This window comes from Epinephelus lanceolatus, chromosome 23 (genome assembly GCF_041903045.1).
Source record: "Epinephelus lanceolatus isolate andai-2023 chromosome 23, ASM4190304v1, whole genome shotgun sequence".
NCBI classification, from domain to species: domain Eukaryota; kingdom Metazoa; phylum Chordata; class Actinopteri; order Perciformes; family Serranidae; genus Epinephelus; species Epinephelus lanceolatus.
This window is the reverse complement of record NC_135756.1, coordinates 36,094,885-36,119,511: the sequence shown is the minus strand read 5'-3', so window position 1 is coordinate 36,119,511 and position 24,627 is coordinate 36,094,885. Positions and strand designations below refer to the sequence as shown.

Below are 24,627 nucleotides of genomic sequence, written 5' to 3'. Positions count from 1 at the left end.
TGCAGTCAGACAATGATTTCCAACAGGAAAATAAAGACAATTCACTGTTCTCTTCAAAGCCAGACTCCACTGAGAAAAACAGTGATTTAACACTGCTGAACACAGGAGCTGCTGGTCTACTGCTGCTTCGATCAGTTATTTTGTTTGTGTTATTGTGCAATGTGGTGTTTAAATGATGAAAATCCTCTCAATGTAGCATACAACTAAACTGATATTGATTTTTCTAGGTGGGACTTTTTTAGGTGGCTAAATTACGTTACTGTATATTGATTAGCTTCCGTGTCTTACTCCAGCCTGCTTCTCCAAACTAGGGGCATGCTGACCTGTATGTACTGTAGGTGATTCACTGACTATGGATAAATACTGCATACCAACCCTACAACAAATCAGATGTACCCCTTTAAAAGAGTCGCCTGCTCCACAGGTTTAGTACTGCAAGCATTAAGATCGATGCAGCAGAACCAAGCATCTTCTTTTTTATTGTACACATTCTTCTTCATTGTCAACACCTGGCATCTACATAAGCCACTACCCTGCTGCTTGGATTTACTGTTTCTCTCCACAGCTAATGTGAAAAAAACAGGAGAATGTAAATATCTATTATTAGGATCATGTCCTCTGAAAACATATTCACTAATTAAGCCAATTTATGGAGTACTACATAAAATGTTTTGGATTTTTTTTAAAATTTTAATTCCAATTTTATATAGAAAAAGATTAAAAGTAACATTAAATGTCTAAAGGCCCTGACACACCAGGCCGACAGTTGGCCGTCGGTCAATGTTGAGTAGTCGATGGGCATCTGTCCCCCTAGTTGTTTTCCCTTGTCTGCCCTCGGCAGCCCTCATCGGCCTTTTTTGGCCGATTCAGCATGTTGAGTTGGTGTTGATGACGGCAGAGCCCTTCGGTAAGTGAACCCACTCTAAATGTCAGTTCAGCTCAGCGTACAATAAGGGAAACAGAAGTGAGGAAAGTAAACAAAGAGCTAAGGTCCAGAGGGGGTGAGACCACACCAAGCTTGTTACATAAAGTCAGAATATTTTTCTTTATCCATTGAACTCTTTAGCAATAGTGGTTTGTATTACTGTTCACCAGCACACAGTAATTATGGTCTGTTCGTTTCAACATTGGATTGTGTTGATAATATGCTAACTTGCTAACTACCATCAAGGCAGTCTTCTAGTTTCACTTTTTGAATGACGATTGCAGACTACTGCCGCCTGCTGGTGCAATTTTCTGGCCACAATACAGTGAAATCGGGCAACGCAACAGTTGGCTTTGATTGCTAACAATTATCTGAAGTCAGTTTGGTGTGCCTGGGCTGTTACATTTAAAGTGGCTTGACTCAGTTAAAATTGGGGCACGGGGGGTTCCTGTTACAAAATAAAAACCAAAAAAATCAACAGAGACAAGACATCAACAAAACATAAACAGCTACACTGTCAGAGGACTGAAGTGGAGTGAGCAAGATGGTACATGAGATTTGAATCAGTTTTTGTAGGTATGTCCGTCCATTAAATAGTGTTCATAAAACTTTGCTTAGCTAAGTGGGTAGCCAACAACCTTATACATCCAAAGAACTTCTATAAAATAACTGCTTGGCAACCAGACCAGTTGTTTAATTGAGACAGGCCTTTATTTGTCAAAAAGTGTAGCCACACCGGGCTAGTAAAAGGGACTGGGCATTTAATTGGGATGAGAATTTTAATTGAAGTTTTTACGGTGTTTGTTTGAAATGTATCAAAGATGTTATTGCTGTGACGTAATATGGAATCTTGTTCCAGATTTTAGTGGATGTGTTAAGTATCACATATATTTTTATAAGGTAGGACTGGAATAAGTACATGTAAAAGTCATCTAGTGAGTACAGTCATTGTTTTGGATTTGGAAGTAAAACTTGATGGCTAGCTCATTCTAGTCATTGGTGAATGTATTACACATTGTACATTGTACAGATTGGCAGCTTTGTCATCTTCTTCCTATTTAAAAACACACATTCATTTGCAGTTCTTTATAAACCTTCCATCCTTTCCCTGCAGCTCTCTGTGCTGCATTATATCACCATGCTGACATATTTGCCAGCACACAACAAACGTGTGCAGTCAAACAGCAGGCAAGCAGCAGCCTCAGTGATTCCTGCAGCAGCAGTGGCATCATGGGTGCATTCCCCCCCCCCATCCATTGCTGTGTTTGAGCATCCCTCAGCCTCTATCCGAGACCGGCTACAAACTGACCCAGTTTGGCAATGCAAGTGTGTGTGAGTACATGTGAATGTGTGACAGAAAGAGAGCGGGGGAGCTACAAGCAGAGCAGACCAATAGCAGTCATCCATTTCCTAGTTAAACCCAAACAGAGAGCGGTAGAGACAGACAGCTGCAGCAGGTGTGAGCATCTTTCTCCTCTCTGGCCAGTGTTTGCAGCACGTCCCACGGTCATGGTAAGCTCTGGACGCATCCTGACTTAATGTGCTACTTTATTTTACTGTTTAATATTCATCCACAGTACAACAGCTGCAGGACACAGTGTGTGGAGCACAGGCTGATACTGAAGATATCTGATGCTTTCATCTTTGTGTATCTGCTGTCTGAAGCATACGTGCTGTGACTCAGATTACGACAGTTATTGTCTTGATTGTGTCTTGACGTGCAACATGTAGCTTCATTTCAACACTATGCACACAGCTATCTGTTAGGTTTGTCTCGGCCCACATGATACATGGTTATCTTTTGATCCTGTTAAAAAAATCCAAAATAAGTCCACATGTTTGATTTAAACGTTGATGGTGCATTTCTCATTTCTTACAACAATGCCTTCATCTTTATTTTGGTGAACTTCCTGTCAAATGCTGCTGACTGCGGCTGCTGCTTACCTCACCAGGAAAAAAACCCTCAGCACCATCTAGTGGACCGAAAAAACATTTTATTTTATTACTCTAGTACCAAAAGTTGTATTAAAATATGTATTTGCAAAAATGATGCATATAATAAATGATCGATACTTGGCATCCGTGTATTGATACAATATTGCCTTGCAAAATGTCACGATACTATGTCATATTGATTATTTATGGTGAAACCATAGTCATTTAAACTTCATTGTCTTTCAGTACAAAAGTGGATCAAGACCATAGTCTCAGTATGACTCCCTGTCAAAATAAAGGCTGAATGAATGTAATTCAAATTTAGATTTTTCAATGTATAGAGTAAAATGAATTATCTGTACAGAGAACTTTACACAGTACAGGCAGTTGTAGCACATAAATTGGCTTATGTTGTTCTCAGGGCATTCTGCCATGTGAAGAGCAAACATTTGCTACCTTCCTGTCTGTGTTTGGGAGCAAAGGAAACACCTTTTTCAAGTAGATTTTCCATCCGAGTATTGAACATCAACAAGTGGAGTTTCCCTTGAATTAATCACATGAATTTAATAGTCAGAAAACATTTTATTATGTAATGATGTAATGTATTTCTGACTTTAAACATCATCTTACTGTAGTGAGGAGCAGTATTCAAGGTTGTGGTTTTGCATATTACCCAGAGGGCATTTCGGGCCGTGTTGAAGGCTCCTTAAAATAGCCCGTTTTATGTTCTTTTAAGCCCTTTTATTGTATTTTTGTTGCAGTTTAGCCTGTCTTATTGTTGTGGTTGGGGCTGGGCTAGTTTTGTGTGCAACCGTAACCAAGAGTGTCATATCGTTTAGTGACTTCACTCAATAGCAAGAAATGGAGAATCAGCTTCACAGCTGTTTGTACACGAAAACTCTTAGTTCTGTAATGCTGTGCTGCGCTGTACCTGTATAATATAAAGCAGTTACATCAGGCAATCTGGTAAGATCTCTGATAAAGGTATCCACTTTAATTAACATTAACAGGTTGGAATAACGGCAGTCGGAAAAATGACTCAAATATGGTGGGATTATTGGGAGGTCGGACTAATGGATTTCAAAAAACAGGACCCTATGGTCGGACTACTGGGTAATCGGACTAATGAGTAGTTGAACTATAGGGTGGTCGGACTGATGCCACGCACTCAGTGTGTTTTGGGTCTGCCCTGGGGCTTCCTGCCAGTTGGACATGCCTGAAAAACCTGATAGGAGGCACCCAGGCAGTGTTGCCAAGTCCGCTTATTATAAGCGACTTTGGGCTTGTTTTTCTGTAAAGTCCCTTACAAATATTGGTAGTCGCGGGTCGCGTTTTTTTTGGGCTTGTTTCTAAAGCGTAGTTGCTTATTTGGGCTTGTTCCCAGCTCCATAATAAGTTGTCAAGCAGATATTTTTGATATGTTATTTAAACGTAGGATAGTTTGTTTTGCCTGTTCCCTCTGTCCCTCCCCTTTGCCCATACACACAGGAGACAGCAGACAGAGTTTTTTCCCACCCGCATCCTGCTTCTAATTGGCTCTGACCCTGATAGCAACGAGTACTAGCCAATCAGAGGCAGAGCAGGGTAATGTGTTTTTTTCTGGTTAGGAAAACGTCAGTCCTGTAACTAAAAGAAAAAAGTTAGATGAGTGCATAAAAAGCAATAATAAATAAAGAATTTGTGAATTCAGGATGATATTTATTTGTGTGTGCAAATTTTAATTACCAGAGGTTTACTGTGTATATAATGTACTTGGTACATCAGTCTATATTTGCTATCCCATCTGTTTTCTAATGTTAAATAATGTTAAAAGGTGGTTTAACTCCCTCTTGTAGTCATTGTCCTGAAGCTCAGGGGGGAGAAAAATAAATAAACTGTGTACCGTGGGTACAGTTTTGCAAAACTGCACACAGTTTACTTATCTGTCCACATGGATGTAAATTGACAATCTGTACCCACAGTTTAAAATCCGTCCCCATGGATTGTAAAACCGTGCACACAGTTTATTTAATTTTCTCTCACCGGAAGCTAGGGGGGCTCCGTAGAAAAAGTCGCTTGTTTTGGGCTTGTTTTCACAGGCCTGGTTGCTTATTTGTCTCGCGAGATCTGGCAACACTGCACCCAGGAGGCATCCTGATCAGAGTGAGCTTCAGAGACGATGCTGGTGCATTTCTTTTTTAACTTTGGACAGAGCCAGGCTAGTCGTTTCCCTCATTTCCAGTCATTGTGCTAAGCTAAGACTGGCGGCCCGTGGTAGCTTCATATTTTCATGTGACCCTGGGTAAGAGAGTGAGAGAGAGCATATTTCCCAAAATGTCTGCCATTCCTTAAGGACAGTTTACCCCAGTCTAGTATCAAAAACGTTGAGTGTGTGAACACACAGAGGCACTGATGTGGCACTGATTTTATCAAGAACTACCAGTTTTTATTAGTGTGTATTAGTATTTACGCCACATCTTGGCAAAATCTATCTCTACTAAGCCTGTATTTTAATTCAACATAAGATTTTTAATCATCGGATGAGTAGATATTAATATTTATCCTGATAACCGTGATTGGCACTGCAATACGTGAGCGTCGTTAGCACTGGGCTAACCCTCAAGGAAGACCATCAAACCCGCTTACTGGATGCCGATCCAATTCACCAGGCCCAGTCTTTGGGCCTGTGCCGGTAAATTTCGCTAATCAACTCTGGACCCGTGTGTACAGCCTTACTGTCAAGTCTGCTCTCTGCTGTGGGCTCCCTCTGTGGAGCCCTCGCGAGTAAGTCTCGGTTGCTAGCGTGTTAGCATGCTAGCAAACAAAACCTGTCAGGTGACAATCACACAGTCTCCTTCATAGATCTGTGTACTGGCAGTTCTTTTCTCTCTCCCGAGCATGCCTCCTCTTACCCTGGTGGAGCTTGGGCTGTCCAGTCTGAGATCGGATCAACAGGAAGCGTTGTACTCCTCCTACCAGTCCATCGATGTCTCAGGGTAAACGACCCAGACGCTCAGACGCTCGTTCTCTCCTCCGTTATCCAGTGTAGAATCCCGGCCTGTTTGCTCTGCCCTGCTACCCTCATTCCCCCGGCCAAACAAAGGTCCATTCTCTTCAACGGTAAGCGATGATGTCATCTGCGCAGGTGACTCTAATCCCTCTTTAACTGTTTCCAATGCTCCAATCACGGGCCAGCAGTCTTTCTCGCCTAAAATATCTGTCTATGACAGTGGCTGTGTGAATCGTGCCCCTGAAATTCTCATAATAGGTGACTCCATCATTAGAAATGTGATTCTCCCAGGCTCCATCACTTTCTGTCTTTCTGGTGGTAAAACTGCAGATCTCATAGACACCTGCCCTCATTGATCTCCATCCCTCTGCTCACACTGTGCTATTACACACGGGCACCAATGATGTCATGTCCAGACAATCCCTTAAACTTCACCATGATCTGGAGTCCCTGGTCAACACAGTTGAAAGTTTTGGGAAAATTCGTGTTCTGTCTGGCCCCGTTCCCACCTTGTTAAAAAGATGTAGCCATCTTTTTAGCCTGCATATGTGGATGCAGAATTTTGCAACTGCCACTGGGCTAGGCTTTGTAAGCAACTTTGATTGTTTTTGGACCGAGCATGAACTGTTCAAAACAGATGGGTTACATCTGAATAGGAAGGGGTCTGAAAAACAGATCCACAACTTCATAAATTTCATTGCTTTTAGCCTGCAATGATGCTCCCTCCAGCGAGACCCTACCCAGACCATGATTTGCTCATCCCACAGTTCTGTCCCTGAGAGTGTGGACAGTGTGGGTCTTGTTGCTGGTGTCGCTGGTACTGCTAGTGTTGTTGTTACTACTGGTGATGCTGTCCTTGGGCTCTAGTTTCGCAGACCGGGCGAGGCAGGGGCGCAGCGCATCTGCACTTCGCCAACTGGGTGTGGCCAGGCAGATTTTGCAAGTTTGGCACACCGTACGCTGACCAAACGTCCTCTTTTGCCCGGACATGTCCACTTTTTACGTCCCGTCCGGGGCGTCTGGGTTTTTTTTATAAATTGATGATAATGTCCGGTTTTCTGTGTGTGTGTGTGTGTGTGTGTGTGTGTGTGTGTTAGAGTGCGGCACGGGCCGCATATCTCTGTCCGAACCCGAACCGAGCCCGACATTATTTAATGACTAAAGCACTGAGTTTGTGTCACACAGTTGTTATGGTTACAGGCTATTTAACAGGCAAGGCGTGCGCTGTGGGTGCTCAGCAGAGAGGGAGACCTCCGTGTTTGAGGCGGGAGTGGGAGGCGGGATGTCTGACGCTTCCAGCGAGGGGAGAGGGAGAAATATAACAAAATAAGATAAAATAGGAGACACCTGTCTCCCTCTTTTATTTTATTTTCAGCGTTTAATCAAGGCGGAGGCTGGCGGCGGGAGGTCCGAGACTTCCAGCGAGGGGAGAGGTAGAAACAAACAGCCATTGTGTGTGTGTGTGTGTGTGTGTGTGTTATGTTCAGATGTTGTCACGTAAATAACAGTGCCCAAGCAATAAACAGGATGGACAATGGGATTTTATTTATTTTTACACTACATTTTCACTGAAAGCTGACCGAATCCGACCCGAGCCCGAATACAATTTATACATTTTTGACCAAACCCGGCCCCTATAGTCCCCTATAGGGGCCTATCTGAATTTCTGTCTTTGAGAGATATTATTTTGTAATGTAACTGAATTTTCTATCCATACACATAAACTTTAAATATATTAAAATTATAAGGCATCTTAAACTGCAAGTATCATTTAAGTAGGCTATCTCTTGGCTGGGCCGAGTGTCCTCTTTTTTGGAAATCAAAATATGGTCACCCTAAGCTACTCCTCTTTCCCACCTCTGTCCCTCCTACCTGCGCAAGTCAGAAAGAGGGAGGAGAGAAGGCGTGGAGTGGGTTTTACACAGCCGATTCACATCACACCAATCAAATGAGCCCCTCTCCTCGCCCTTAAATGCGCCGTGCAAAGGCATAATGAGAGTTTGCTCAATTCGCCATGGCAGAAGAGAGCAGCAGCGTCAGACGGCCAAACTTCTCCCAGGAGGAAACTGATGTTTTGGTCCGGGAGGTCCAAGCTCACAGTGTCCGAATATACGGAACTGCGAGCAGACCTCCACGGGCTGATGATGCAAAGGTAGCCTGGGAGGAGGTCACCACAATTGTAAATCAAAGTTGTGTTTCTCTCGTGCGCAGTCTCACTCTGTTTCTTTTCTTTTGACTTTTCTAAGATGACAGATGCTGAATATATACTCCCTATCTGATGCTGTGTCTGTTTGTGGTTGGCTGAGAGGGATGTGAACTCATTAGTTTGCAGCTGTGTTAATCAAATCAGGTTGGGTTTCCATTACGCGTGCCAAACGTGCCAAACGGTGCCAATCCTTTGACCTGACATCAGATGTGATGGGACAGTCAATACAGAGATACATTTATGTGCTGATTGCAGATAGTTGCATTGAATACTTACACTGGCTGCGCTACACCTGCGCTGACAGTAGACCTAGTTATAGCTGGCGAGCTTTTAGCGCACCTTCGGCGAAGCCTTTTGGCACGAAACTGTCACTGCGCCAAGCTGGATCTGTCGACACCTCCCCCTGCTGCACCGCCACACCCATCTCAGCGCACCTCGGTCTGCCAAGCTACCAAACTGAGCAGGTTGCGCTGCTCGAAACTAGCTCTGCGCGGGGTTCGACACCCTGCGCCACCCTGCGCCGCACCGGGAAACTAGAGGCCATAGTTTTTATGTTTGTGGAGTCAAAAATGTGATCTTGGTCACAAGTGTAAGATGTGTTGCCCCTCAGCTGCTTTCCAGAAATTTCTCCTCTCAGTTTATATGGGAGTGAATGAGAAAAAAATCGGCACTCCCTTTGCTTGGGAGCTCACTGGCAAAAATGTCTAAGTGTGAATGATCCATGGTGACACCAGTGCGTCCAGGACAAATTTTCCTACGTTTTTTGGTATAAATGGTGTATGTACAGTGAAAATTGTGGCCCTGGCAGCCAGTTAAAGACAAAACGTTTAGACTATTTTAGAGCCCTCTCCACTCTAGCTCACAGCTGACAATTTCTCCACATTTGCTCATGGTACTTTCAGAGGCACAGTTTAAAAACGGTAAAAGATATGAAAAAGATGAAAACATGAGTGACTAGATGAGTCCTGTGGCAACATTAGAGAGTTGGAATGGATTCTGTAGCACAAAGTATGGAGAAGCTGTATAGGCTCAAAAAAGGCCAATGTTTGGTCCCTCCATTCATTTCCTGTGGGACAGCTTTCGAAGATCGTCAAGAGGTTTTGTGGCACGTCACCTTTAAGAGCCCATAAAATCCAAACCATTCAAGTAATGACAAAGTTATTCAGAAGTTTTGTTCAGCAGGGTTTGAGCTGTCATGTGTGCCAGTCTGAAGCTGATATGATAAATGGTCTAGGAGGAGATATTTTTTGAAAAAGAGCATTTTTGAGGCGAAATCTTACTTTGAAAGGGCAAATAGCACATTTCCTGTTGGATTTAGGTCAGGGTTGATTTATAGGACTTGATGAGAAGAACAAGCCAGTTTTGGTTTGATCTTTCTAGGACATTCCTAAGGGCCGCAGCAGCCATTTTAGTGTGCCTAGGTGGCACTAGAGAGCCCATTTTGGCACTGTAGGGGTTAATTTTGTCATTTTATCTAATTTTTCACCAGTCCTGACATGCAGGCCAATTTTGGTGAGGATTTGAGGTTTAGGGGGTCAAATTTGGCCTCAAAGAGGCGACAGGAGAAAGAATAAAGAAAGAAAGAAAGAATAAATGCACCAAAAACAATAGGGTCCTCGCCCTTCAGCAGAGGTCCCTAATAATTTCACAACCCCACTGGGAGAATATTTCATTTTTTAAGAATACTATTCTGGTTGAGGGGGCATCAGGCAGAGCAAAGGGGGCAATCCACCGTTTCTCGGTGAACCGTTTCACAGAGAATCCTGACGGCTTCACACTTGACTGCAAGTTGCCCCAGCGCATGCTGGAGGTCACGGTGTAGTCACTGGGGCTCCCCTCTGGAGCCAGATCTGGGAGGAATGGCTCTCCAGCAAGTGTCTGCTGACTGGGCCTTGAGCCATGTGGCCCTGTCGGGCTCAGCCCGAATGAATGACATGGAGCCACTACCCTGTGGGCGGACCACCTACAGGGACTCGCATCAGGGCTGGGTGCATTGTGTGCCGGACAGCTGTCAGAGATGGGGACTTGGGCGTTTTAAGAATACCTGAAGACACAACTGCAGCAGTAAAAATGGTTAAGAAACAAGTAGGCTGCTGCAATTGTCAAGAATTATAACCAGAAAATAGACAATTACACTGACAAATATAGAACAAAGTATATGAAGTATGAAGTTGGTCTGTTTTTAAAATGAAAAGAGCTGCACAGTGTTGAAGGTCAGTGGTTTAAAAAATGCAAAGCAAAGCCAGAGAAACAGCTGTCATTGTCTTCTGGGTAAATAAACCCCTGATGCACAAAAGATAGATCCAAACTAACCCACTGCCAGTGGGTATTTCATCTCGGGAGGATAATGATGTCATATAGCTGACACTCTTCAAGTAGGCTCTTATATGAACTTCTCTCAGAGCGATGTCCATGTAAGCTCCCCATCTTTGTTTCCACATTTCTGACGTTCATCTGTATGATTATCTCAACTGCAGTCTGCAAGAGAAGCAAACTGCAACCTCCATTTTGAAAAAGAAAACATTATGCCCATCATATGAATTGACTAATTTATTGAGTGAGTGATCTACCTTGTAGTCAGTGCACAGCCATTTGAATATTGTGAATATACTGTGCTGTATAGTTTGTGACCTGTCAATTATTGATTTTTGGTCGTCTGTCAAAGATTGTAAACACACAATCGTCAGTGTGCTATCAATGTAACCCTGGCATTATAAAATCTGCTGGGATACAGTGTTCTGCATTTGTCCAAAGGCGAGATTTCAGCACACAGCTAAGGTTTTGATTTGGATATTTTCTAGGTAATTTAAAAGTTAAAGGGGGCCAGATGATAACAGGGAATAAGTAAAGTATCTGCAATCAATGTACAAAACATTCTCGGAACCCATCGGCTGTATTCGGCATCTGACTTCCGGCAGACAGCGATACAGCCTCTGGGGGCAGACCCCCGATTTTTTGGCATTCTGGTTTGATTTGGGTGGAGGAGGCGAATTTCCGTTTCCGACTTGCGTTTATATATAAGTAAATATGCTGAATCATTGCGATGGACTCAGAGTTTGCAGTGACGCCAATTATGTTCTGCCTCGTTAGTTCACCGCACGGAGCGTTTAACCTGGCAACAACTGCAGCCAGCTCAAACGTGATTGGTCAATATCACGCGGACTACAAACAGCCTAGCACCGGAAACAAGAGCGCTTCCGCTCTTCTTCCGGAGGCAAGATCTCCAGGGTTTGCCTAGAGACTATGTACAAAATAATACAAAATACAGCCCAACATGTCAAGAACATAGCTATGGATGGTATCTAATATTCCATACCATAGCATTTGAACGGCGAATCATTCCCTTACTGTTGTACATAGTGAAGTACATTTGAACGGTGATGCATTCACTTACTGTTGTACATAGTAAAGTACCTTCAGTCAGTACAAACTGAACTGATTCAAATCGGTAAAGTGATTAGTGATTTCCCCCTCTACAGTGAATGAAAGGGTTCTACCAGCTCAGAACAAATAAACACCTCCTAGTTTTATCAAAGGTATAACAGTGTTGTTCTGACTGACTAGGAGGTGGACGGGAATTCAGCTCTTCATACTGTATGGAGCAGTCAGTTTAAAGGCACATGTTGCCAAGTCTAATTCAGCACAATGAAACAGCTCTACAGTAAGCTCAGGGTGATATTCAGATGTGCTGCTGTAGTGCAGGGCTGCATGGGACTGTTGGCCATGTAGAAGGCATGATGAGATGGAGCCAGATAGTAGAGCAGACTGTTTACCATTTGCGGCGTTCAAAACATTTTGTCCAAGGTGGAAGGTGGAGACATTAAAATGCAGAGGGATTTGTTTATGCCTCATCACTTTCACACTGACAGCTGATGAGTGAGCACACACATATACAGAGATGGAGAGGCAGGTAAGCCATGCATTCATCTTTCTATCTACTTGTTTTTCTGTCTGCCTCCCATCACCACTGAGCTCAGAGTGTAGAATTTTAGCTCCCTCAACCGAGAAGTGAGCTACTGTTGGCAACCTCACCTTTGTGACACTGTTAGAGGGAATCTCTATGCTTCTTCCTACATCATGTACACCTCCCTCTGACCTCATCTCACCTCTCTCTTACCTCATCCCACCTTCAGTTGACACTGTGAAATATCTCCCTCTCCTCCTGCTCTTCTGCTCAGCCCGAGCATAGGATTCAGCTGAATCTCTTTAGATCAAGTGTATGATTACACATACATACACGTATGCAAACATGCAGTAGGTTAGAGAATCACCAGAGACACTGTGATACTTAAGTCACGATACAGTATTATCACAATACCTAAGCCACAATACAATGTTATCACAATACTTAAGTCATGATACAATATTTATACGATTTTAAACATGCTGTGATATGCTGAGTGTTGTGATAACATATATAACGATATATTGTGATTTATTACCTTTTTTTACTAAATTATTTCCCTGAAGGAAAACTTTATCAATATTTGTTTTATCCAAGAAGAAAAAAGGTTTGCAGTCTGTCCATCTCACTTCAATCATTTGTATTGCAGCAAATTGTATGTAGTGTACTGAAAAAGCAATTGATTTCATTATTGTAATAGGCCACCAAAAGACAAATTTGTACTTGTAATATTAGTAGTTGATATGATTAAAAAGTCGATATTTGGATATGGTATTGCCTCCTAAAAATATTGCGATACTATGCTGCATTGATTTTTACTTTCAACCCTAACATGCAGTAGATTCTGCTAGAATGCATGCAATGCATTATCAGTCATGTCACTGTTACCCCATTTACACTCAGCTGTCATATGAGATCAAAAAGGCCCACCAGATAGCCTTAGAGATTGATCGAATTCTGATTATTCAAGTCAGTTCAGCAGGAGGTTTGGCATGCATTCTAATGGGGACATCCATTTGGGCCAGCTGTCGTTCAGAAGATAGAGCAGCAGAGCGTCCACTTATCAGAACATCAGCAGTTTGATCCCTGGCTCCTTCAGTCTGCAGGGACTTGGCCATCAGTGTGTGAATGTGTGTGAATGGGGGAATGTGACATGTAGTGTTAAAGCAATTTTAGTGGTTGGAAGACTAGAAAGGTGCAGGTCCAATCTAACTAGATGGTTAATTGACTTGGACTTGTATAGCACCCTTCTAGTCTTCCGACCACTCACAATGTTTTTACACTGAATGTCACATTCACCATTTCATTAACACACTGGTGGCTGAGGCTACCATATAAGGTGCCACCTACTAATCAGTTTAATCAGATGTACACACAGATAGAACAGCAATCAGGAGTAATTTTGGGTTCATTATCTTGCTCAAGGATACTTCCACATGCGGACTGGAGGAACCGGGGATCGAACTGCCGATCTTCCATAAGTGGACGACCCACTCAACCTCTGAGCCACAGCCAACACATTCTCACTCCGACCTTGTCACATACCGTTTGGTCATGGATTTTCCACATTGAGACATGACGTGCAAGGTACCATGGGTGCATTGGTTGTTGACGTTGTTTGACTCACATCAGTTTGTTTATCGAGTGCTCCAGCCTCCTTTCATTTGGGTTCAGTCATTTTTTTAAGTGGCCCACTTGATTTAGTGTCTACTGTTGTGCGATGCCATGTCAACTTAAGCCTGTTACATGCATTGCCTTTTTTCAGAATACACTTCTGTTTTCACAGGAAATGTACAGTTTGCATACAGTCTCTTTAAAAATAATTCACTATGTCAGTACATCACATCAATCAAGTTGACATTTTTTGCCTTCAACAACGCACTAGATTACGCATAGCCAACACACACACGTGGTTGGGTTTAGGGAACAAAAGCATGTGGTTGGGTTTAGGGAACAAAAGCACATGGTTGGGTTTAGGAAAAAAGAACAGGGTTTGGCTTAACATCCATACAGGAAGCAAACAGCGGCCTCACACATGAAAATCGGCTGTTGAATCCCTCCTGCCATACTCAGACTTTTGCCCCCTTAACGTTAATGCCTGGCTGCGTTTCCGCAGCCACAAATCATGCCAATGTGAAAGGACAGCTTTTTTGTTGGTGTCTGACACCGGAAGTCACTGACCAAGCACTGGTGTTCGATGACTTCAGAATGACACTGAGTTGCCACAGCTGATGTTGAAGTGACACAAATGCATCTGGCTCTCATGGGTATCTCAAGTCAGAAAGCCAGGGGGATTACATCATTCATATAATCCTGTAATAATGTGAGATGAGGTGAGACTGAAATGACAGAAAGATTGGCTCTCTTTTACCCTGTTACATTGAAGGATAAGTCTGGTAATAATAGGAATAATAATAATTATTATTATTATCATTGTTAAATAGAGTTCAGGCTGTAATAGACTTTGCCACCTGCATGCAATTCATGTTACATGCTGCTGTATTCTACAAGGAAACCCAAATTGAATGAAATAATGCTGTCATCCATTTAAAAACTGCCCGCATGATCATCATCACCATGAAGCACAGCACCTTAATCTCTCCTTTAGTTTGTGATTGAGGTCAGCACCCAGTGAGTGCTTATTGTGGAGGTAATTATTCTCTTCCCTTCCCCTCATTTGTTATGTCATCCCTCACTCCTCTCCTTCACCGGTTTGTCCCTGCAACCCAAGCCACTAATTCACCACTTTAATTCGACAGAGGTTTAATGAAGATGTCCAGCCAATATGATGACGTAATTGGCTGTGCGTTACACAAGGAAAGTAGAAAAAGTACCTTCCTGGCCCATGCATAGCTGAGGGGAGACAGAGGGAACCAGAGCTTAATGTTGGATAAAGAAAGGAAGGTCTGATTCCTGCCAATGCCTCCAGAAAAGGCTGCAGCACAGGCTGTAGAGAGATACATCCACATTACTGTTGTCAGCAGTTTGTTCCAAAAAAACTTTATTTTCATTACTGTTACAAGCTGTCAAATTTCTGATCCCTGCCGGGAATGACAGATATTTTGGACTGAAGGATGCAAAAAGATGACAGTAATCAGATCAAGCTTTTGTCAGTTCATTACTCTCTGAATTTGTCAGCTAAACGAATATTGCTCTGTTGCTTCCGTTTCTCTACAAAATGTTCTGTACTTTTTGCCAATGACATAAACACTATACACGTGGTTTAGATGTTGCAATCCATTGAGTACACTCTGTACATATATGCATATATTTCAAATTTGATTTCCTTCCTCCTTTCCTTTGATTTGTTTATCTCAGCACACTATGAATTTCAACTTGCATAGATTGTGGTTTTGACTCAGAGAGATAATCTATGACTGAACAATAACTTGCCTTTTTTTGTTTGTCAAAGTGACGTCAAAATTATGTTATGCATCTGCAAGCAAACACTCATTTGAACACTCATGCATGTTGGTGTGCTTAAGAACACTTCAACTTCTGAATCGTTATTAGTCAACTGCTGAATAGCAATCCCATTTTAAAGCCAGAAACAGAGTGACATATTGACATTATAAATATTAGGATATCATGAAATTGTACAGTTGGTTCTGGTTTGTGTTTCATACTATATATATTGATGTTTTTATATTGTTGTTAATTTTGTTTTTGCCGTTATTTATTCCTTCTTTTGTACAAGGGGAACAAATAAATCTACACTATAAAAATGGATAAATGAATAAATGAACTATTTTAAAGTAATTCAGCCCTTCATAACACTACCTTTGAATGAGCACAAATTCAATCATACACATTTATCAAACAACCTTTAAAGCTGCTACAAGGAACTTTTAACTGGATATGCAAAAGTCTCTCTGTTTCTGCTGATGTCTGTGCGTGACCTACAACAGCAAATGAGACCACGGGTGTGAAGATAAGCTATTTCTATATAGTGCATATCCATACTTTTAGGAAACTGGCTTCAGGTCCACCCCAGGTCGCCTCCAGGACAAAATGATTTACGGCACTCAGACGGCACACGTCATCTTACCTAGCTGCTTACATTTATAGTGACTTATAAATAGTCGCTATTCCTCCTCCTCGACCCAACGTCCGCGGGGAGTTAAAATATCAGCAATCATTGGGTAAAAGTTCTGTGAAAGCACTGGACTCACCAACAGTCAGCCACGTCTCAGTCACACAGAGAAAATCCAGTCCTCAGGAAGTCAGGAAATCCTTCAGGATAAACGTCTTGTTCGCTAGCGATCTAGCATTTACCAACCCAATCCTGGCAGGAACCGGTGGGTCCATGGCGTTAGCTGTCCGGGGAGCCACACACAGAGGCCGCAGGTTGCGCAGATTCACCCCACGCCAGCGGGGACGAGGAGAGCAGGGGCCGCGGGGCTGGAACACCTCATCCGGGCCGACGACAGGTACCAGCCAGGCGTCGACAGGGGCCAGTGAGTGCCGAGAAATAAAGAGGCGAGGCACCGCTCCATACTCAGTCCAAGAAGCCATGGAAGTGCTCGCCAAACAGGCCTTCAGCCTTACCAGCCGAACGCTGAGCTTACCCCGGCGGCGGTGGCGCTTACGCCAGAGAGGTGGAGCTGGGGCGCGGCAGAGGTGAGCTGGGATCCCCGATAGGAGTGGGGGCAAAGTTTTCACATCTTGTTGTTTCATTCATCCCCAAAACAAACACATGCGTGAGCCAGGTAATCGTCTTTACGACAATACGTGCTAGAGCTCATGGGAAATGTAGGCTTCATTCCAGTAAAACACTACCGCTTTTGTCCACAGGGTCGCCAAAATCAACTCAAAATGAAAGTTCCTTGTAGGGGCTTTAATATAGCCTTTCACATGAAAAACATTTTTTTTTTGTTTAAATGCTTCAAGAGCCTTTTTACAATATGTAATATAGGCCTATCATATCAGGAAAACAACAGGGTGCGTCCTCAGGCACGTTTGTAATGAATTTACTGCGTCCTTTTGTTCTGAAGGTGTACTGTATGCTGTATGGTTTTGACACTTTTCTACTACTTTTTCTTGTTAAAAAAGTACATACAGTAAAAAGAAATTTAAAAAAAAATCTCTCAAATTTTAGGGGTACTGGGATTCAATTTAGGGGTGGGCTAGAAACGTCTATGGTCGATACCGATGTTCAGCCAATAAATCAGTGCATCCCTAATTTCTATGAATCTCTATATTTTCCATTTGTCTGTGTCCAGTTACTACTGTGCTTCTCTCTGTTGGTCTGTCCATTTCCTGTTCTGCACTGTAAACCACAGTACGCTCACGCAACATTTTTGGAAACAGCTTGCTTTCAAAACTTTTAGTTTGGTACAATACAGTAACATAAAAATTTTGAGTACACCAGGCACAAAATAAATGTGTCACATGATCCTTGTCTGACAGGAATTTTATATCAGTTTAGCATACCTTTTTTGTTGTTGTTTGAGCACTTAATTCTGTTTCACATAAACATAAAAACATTGAGTACACACATGGTGCTATAAACATTTGTTGTAGTAGGCTTGGGTTTCGCAGTTGTTAGAATAGGGCATTGGAGGTGCTCTTTGTTCCACGTCAGTACAACTTTGTGTGAGACACTTTAATACCCACACAGGCGGGGGGTCACTAACAGTGTACGCCTTAACTCGTGGTGCAAAATCGATTTTCAATTTCAATTTTATTTATAAAGCCCAATATCACAAATCACAATTTGCCTCACAGGGCTTTACAGCATACGACATCCCTCTGTCCTTAAGACCCTCACAGCGGATAAGGAAAAACTCCCCAAAAAAAACCCCTTTAACGGGGAAAAAAAAACGGTAGAAACCTCAGGAAGAGCAACTGAGGAGGGATCCCTCTTCCAGGACGGACAGACGTGCAATAGATGTCGTACAGAACAGATCAGCATAATAAATTAACAGTAATCCATATGACACAATGAGACAGAGAGAGAGAGAGAGAGAGAGAGAGAGAGAGAGAGAGAGAGAGAGAGAGAGAGAGAGATGCAGGTAATGACAGTAGCTTACAACAACATTAATGAAAGTAATAATATTATAGTTATAGTTCTGGCTACTGTGGTACAATATGTTGAAAGTATGTATTAATATCTGACAGTATACTTGTGTGACAATAGTCATATGTGTATAATAACAGTAGAAGTATGACTAATGACTAATGATGGCAGCAGCAGCAGGAGGCATCTGGCAGGACCACGGCAGCAGCACAACCACACACGTCACACTGTCCAGGCACCGCTGCGGTATGAGTTATTCTGAGAGACAGTGGAGCACAAAGGCTCCGGAGAAGAAGCCGAGTTAGTGACATCCAGAATGGCCGAGTTAGCAAGATGCAGTAATAGGATGAGAGTGAGAGAGAGAGAGAGAGAGAGAGAGAGAGAGAGAGAGAGAGAGAGAGAGGGAGCCCGGTGTATTATAGGGGGTCCTCCGGCAGACTAGGCCTAAGTCAGCCTAACTAGGGGCTGGTACAGGGCAAGCCTGAGCCAGCCCTAACTATAAGCTTTATCAAAGAGGAAAGTCTTAAGTCTAGTCTTAAATGTGGAGACGGTGTCTGCCTCCCGGACCGTAACAGGAAGATGATTCCACAGGAGAGGAGCCTGATAGCTGAAGGCTCTGGCTCCTGATCTGCTTTTGGAGACTTTAGGGACCACGAGTAACCCTGCGTTCTCAGAGCGCAGTGTTCTGGTGGGATAATATGGCACTATGAGCTCTCTAAGATATGACGGAGCTTGACCATTTAGAGCTTTATAAGTTAACAGTAGGATTTTAAATTCAATTCTGGATTTTACAGGGAGCCAGTGCAGAGAAGCTAAAACAGGAGAAATATGATCTCGTTTCTTAGTTCCTGTTAGTACACGAGCTGCTGCATTCTGAATTAGCTGGAGAGTTTTTAAGGACTTACTAGAGCTACCTGATAATAGAGAGTTACAGTAATCCAGCCTTGAGGTAACAAAAGCGTGGACCAATTTTTCTGCATCTTTTCGGGTCAGGATAGGCCTAATTTTCGCAATATTACGCAGATGAAAAAATGCAGTCCGTGAGGTTTGCTTTAAATGAGAATTAAAAGACAAATCTTGATCAAATATTACTCCGAGGTTTCTTACGGTAGTGCTAGAGGCCAGAGCAATGCCATCTGGAGAAACTATGTCATCAGATAAAGAGTCTCTGAGTTGTTTGGGGCCAAGAACAATAACTTCAGTTTTGTCTGAATTTAACATCAGGAAATTGGTGCTCATCCAATTTTTTATGTCTTTAAGGCAGTTATGGAGTTTAGTTAATTGATTACTTTCTTCTGGCTTCATCGATAAATACAACTGTGTATCATCCGCATAACAATGGAAATTTATAGAGTGATTTCTAATGATGTTACCTAAAGGAAGCATATATAGAGTAAATAGGATTGGTCCGAGCACAGAACCTTGCGGAATTCCAAAACAAACTTTGGTACGTAAGGATGATTCATTACGAACGTCAACAAATTGAAAACGATCAGATAAATAAGATTTAAACCAGCTTAGTGCTGAACCTTTTAGGCCAATTAAGTGATCCAGTCTCTGCAGTAGAATTTGATGGTCAATTGTGTCAAACGCCGCACTAAGATCTAATAAAACAAGAACAGAGACGAGTCCTTTGTCTGAAGCAATCAGAAGGTCATTTGTAATTTTAACTAGAGCTGTCTCAGTGCTATGATGCACTCTAAATCCTGACTGAAATTCCTCAAATAAATTATTATCCTGGAGAAAATCACACAGCTGGTCTGCGACTACTTTCTCAAGGATCTTTGACATAAAGGGAAGATTAGATATTGGTCTATAGTTGGCTAACACCTCTGGATCCAGGGTGGGCTTTTTTAGGAGAGGTTTAATTACAGCTACCTTAAAAGACTGTGGTACATAGCCTGTTAATAGGGATATATTGATCATATCTAATATATGAGTGTTAACTAAAGGAAAGACCTCCTTAAGTAGCCTAGTTGGGATGGGGTCTAAGAGACACGTTGATGATTTAGATGAAGAAATCACTGCGGTCAATTCTTGAAGAGAAATTGGGGAGAAGCAATCTAAATATATATCAGATTCTACAGCTGTGTTTGAGGTTAGATAGGTAGGCCTACCATCTGAGGGCAGGAGGTCATGAATTTTGCCTCTAATAGTTAGAATTTTGTCATTAAAAAAGCTCATAAAATCATTACTGCTAAGGGCTAAAGGAATACAAGGCTCAATAGAGCTTTGACTCTCAGTCAGCCTGGCTACAGTCAGTCAGACAAAATGTCTTTTACCACAACATTAACTGTCACCCATTAGAACCATTGTGAAATACATAAACATTATTCATTGTGTGATGGGTAACTAGTCCATACCCATTGAGTGCACAGTTGCCCACGTACAGTTTCACATGGTGTGTGTTTGGGATACAGGTCATGGGAAACTGCAGATTAAATAGTCATCTGAACCCATTAACAAGAGCAATATATTCAGACAGAGTTTTTGTGAATTTGATTGTGCGATTGCTTTATCCAAAGTACAGTAGTACCATTGCCAATAGTGGGATAGTTAGTGGGCTAAAACTGTACATTAGTAGTTGAGGTAGCATGTTGAAAGGCAGATAGTTATAGCGTTTATATGTTGTATTGACTTAAAAGTGAGGCGCACTGGTAGTTCACATGGGAAAGGTGCGGCTAGGTTGCAGCAGCATACCATACCATGACTTAGTCATACCAAAAATTAGAAGAAAAACCCAACATTCGGCCACAGGGGGAGCCACAGCGATCGGTCGCATTTTAGCCATTATTAAGCATTTTTCTGTTGTTATAGCGCCACCCAGTTGCCAATTAGAGTTAAATTTCTCCAGTCACCTTGAGGCGTCCTGTTCTACATATCTACCAAGTTGAGTAAAAATCGATATGGTGGTTCGGCCTAGATCAGAAATTAGCTCTCTAGCGCCTCCATTTTGTTTGATCGGGTCAATAATGGAGGGGTCCCCTCAGATTATGTGTGGTCATATGCCTACAAAGTTGCGTGGTGATCGGTGAAACCCTTGAGATGTTATACACCTTTATGTGATGAGCCACACTCTCCGCAATATTCATTGCCTTATAGAAGCTCAGTTTTAGTAAGTTTTCCAACTTTTGCTAAGAGGGAACTTAGATATTGGTCCTTAGATTATGTTCACCAAGTTTCATGCAGATCGGTCAAACTTCCTAGGAAGAGATCGATTTTAAGTGTTTTTCAAAAAATTCAAAATGGCGGAAAATCTGTATAACGGGAAGTTATGGGTTCTTGAGGCAAATTTGTTCCTCATGAGGAGAGGCCTCTCTGTACAAAGTTTCATGTCTCTATGACATAACCCTAACCCTAACCCTGGAATTTCTCAATTATGGGATCAATAAAGGTGTATCTTATCTTATCTCATAAGGGGCATGAGATATGCCCATTCAAAGTTTGCAGTTTCAATCGGTTGCTTTAGCGCCCCCCTTTGGCCAATTGTTGTAATATTGCTTCATTTGCATCCTCTCATGACCCTCTACCACTGTGCCAAATTTGACAAGGATTGACCAAGTCAGTGAGGAGAAAAACGTGGAACAGAAACACAGACAGACACACCCAGAGACAGAGTTTTCGTCATTATATACTGTAGTAAGATGTGAGTGATTTGGAACACATTTAAATGCAGTTTTCTTCGGCTTATGGCCACATTGGCCTCTAGTTTCACAGACCGGGCAAGGCGGAGGCGTAGCTCGTCCAAGCTCGCAGTGTCCGAATATACGGAACTGCGAGCAGACCTCCATGGGCTGATGATGCAAACACACAGTGTCCTCTGTCTGTCGTGCACGCGCGCGCTCTCTTTCTCTCTCACAGTCTCACTCTGTTTCTTTGCTTTTGATTTTTCTAAGATGACAGATGCTGAATATATACTTCCTATCTGATGCTGTGGCTGTTTGTGATTGGCTGAGAGGGATGTGAACTAGTTTAGTTTGGCAGGTGCCAATCCTTTGATGCCAATCCTTTGATCTGACATCAGATGTGACGGGACAGTCAATATAGAGATACATTTATGTGTTGATTGCAGATAGTTGCATTGAATAGTGGTTTTTGTGGGTATTTATTGCATTGTTAATGTGCCTGACATTCTGGAAACCTGTCTGTGAGGTTTTGGTGACGTGTGCGCACTGTCTGCCGGTCAGCCAAACTTCGATTTACACCAGCTGCGCTCCGCCTGCGCTGACAGTAGACCTGGTTTCAGCTGGCGAGCTTTTAGCGCACCTTAGGCGAAGCCTTTTGGCACGAAACTGTCACTGCGCCAAGCTGGATCTGTCGACACCTCCCTCTGCTGCGTCGCCACACCCATCTCAGCACACCTCGGTCTGCCAAACTACCAAACTGAGTGTGCCTCGGGTTGCGCTGCTCGAAACTAGCTCTGCGCGGGGTTCGCCACCCTGCACCACCCTGCGCCACCTGCGCCACGCCGGGAAACTAGAGGCCATTGTCTCATGGCATGCTGGGAAACTCCGCCCATTCAGACCCAACACACAACAATCTGTTAAGTGTACAGTGATAGTGTTGTTTATTGGCTTTAAACTAATTTGGTGGAATTGGCTTTAATTAAAATTAACTCAAAACTCAAAAAGTTAGCATAAAAAAATATATATATATGTCAAGCTCACAAGGGATGAGTTTTTGTGCCAAGGGCACCAATTTTTTATTTTTTTTTATGTCATTTTGACAATTTGTGAAGACTGTCCATACTACCTTGAAATTTAATGTCATGGATAGATTGGGGTTCACAGTCTATAATAAATGTGATCGTGTCTCTCAACAGGTTCTTCAGCCAGATAGGAGATATCTGGGAATGAAAACAAAGCCATTTAGTTGCATCAATCGTTACGTCTTTTATGAGATACAGACAGCACTCTCCTCTGATTCTGTTTGATTTTTGAATGAAGGGTTCTTTGTCAAGTGACAGCAAGGACTAAGACATGACACCTTGTTGACATTAGCATGTGAGTTACCACAGTTTCCCAGCATTTCAGGCTGGGGGGAAAGGACTGTTTTCTCCTTTGCTGACCACACCCCCATCTATGACTAGACAACCACTATATCTATACTGAAATGGACAACGGCTGCCTGGAAGGTCAGTTTCCATCTGGTGAATGTAGTAGTGACATATAATATGTGTACATTTGTATGAAATGGAACATCATACATACATACTGTATACAGTATAAAGTGAAAGTTTTGTGTCAGTTGATCACTTATCTGCTTTCATCCTTCATTTTCTAACTGGGGGATGTGAGAGAGCAGCTGTAAAAGGCAGCAGGGTTATAGACAGGCTTTGTCATTTGGCCTGACGTGTGTGTGTGTGTGTGTCTCAGAGGTAGGTGAAGCACTGACATGATATGTCAGGCTGGAGGAGACAGACTGCCCCTTCGCTCTGCCACCTAACCATGTGTTGTTTTTCATTACAGTGCTAAAGTGCAGCAGCCATGTCCCTGTCTGTCCTTGTGTGTGTGTGTGTGTGTGTGTGCTCACATTCAAAGGGCAGTTAGCTGAGTGCCCACTTGTGCATCGTGACAGGAATGAGGTGAAAAACATCATCAACCCTGAGCTTCTCGCTCATGGAGAAATGACTTTTCAGTACCCCCAGGAGGCTTTGCTTCACAAATACCAGTTTGCATGCTCCGGCTTAGCTGCATCATCAGTGCACATGCTAGCATTAGCATCACCACTGAGGAAAGAGTAAACAAGAGTATTCAGTTGTGCAAGGATGCTGCTGTATAAAATCAGACATTTAAAGATGTATTTCTACGGTGGAAAGATGGCCTTTTAATATAACTGGGCCAGAGAGACTTTTTAAATACTTTTGAAACTGGTGCTGCAGGTAAACCGATGAACGCTCCCACTGTTAGGTGAGGTAATGCAAGTTTGTCTGTTTGAAAACTAAAGCCTAGCAATTGGTCAATAGCAACATTAGCATTGTAGCTAAGTGGCGCCAGTAGTACCTTTCAATTTCAGAAGGGACTGTGCCGACCAATACTGAATGCGCATTATCTGAGTATAGCTAAAGAAGTGATTGTTTCACATAACCATGTACAGCTATGGCTGTTCACGCTGCCTGTATCCAGGGGCGCTCCCAGGGATTTTGGCCCCCATGAAAAGATTTACATTGGGCCCCACCACCACAGGTCACGCAAGCCCTGCACAGTAGGGGTCTGCCCATTGGTCCGACAGCCCATTGGTCCGACATCCCATTGTTCCGACCATATTAAACCCATTGTTCTGAAGTCCCGTTGTTCCGAAATCACCATGGTGCCTTGTGGTTAAGGTCTGGTTAGGTTTAGGCACAAAAACCACTTGGTTAGGGTTAGGAAAAGATTATGGTGTGGGTTAAAATGAAAAAGAAAGTGGCAAACACATAAGCCGTGAGCCTGCTTCGCCTCAAGCCTTTCCCAGCTGACCCAGAACCAGTTGCAGCGCACCATCAAGGCAGAAATACGCCGCCGGGAGCCATTCAGCACCACAGAGAGCTCCCCACACAACCCGGACCCCAGAGGAGAATAACAGGAGATTATGGTGTTTCACTCTCTTCTCTCTATGGCACTTGTATCTCGACCAGTAGCCTACTTTTGTTACGTTTGCTGATCCTCTA

At 42.8% G+C, this 24,627-nt stretch overlaps 1 protein-coding gene across 16 annotated transcripts in view; it reads left to right on the top strand.

Moving 5' to 3' along the window:
- LOC117245778 (pleckstrin homology domain-containing family A member 5-like) overlaps positions 1-24,627 on the top strand; it is a 623,723-nt gene that overhangs the window by 233,117 nt on the left and 365,979 nt on the right. Inside the window, exon 1 of one of the 16 annotated variants that reach the window (XM_078165315.1) lies at positions 2,347-2,437. The exons of 14 other annotated variants lie outside the window; for them this stretch is intronic. The gene's annotated coding sequence lies outside the window, so the exon portion shown is untranslated. Of the gene's footprint in view, positions 1-2,346; positions 2,438-24,627 lie in introns of those variants that run through there. One more of the 16 variants, XM_078165317.1, reaches the window with a different exon arrangement.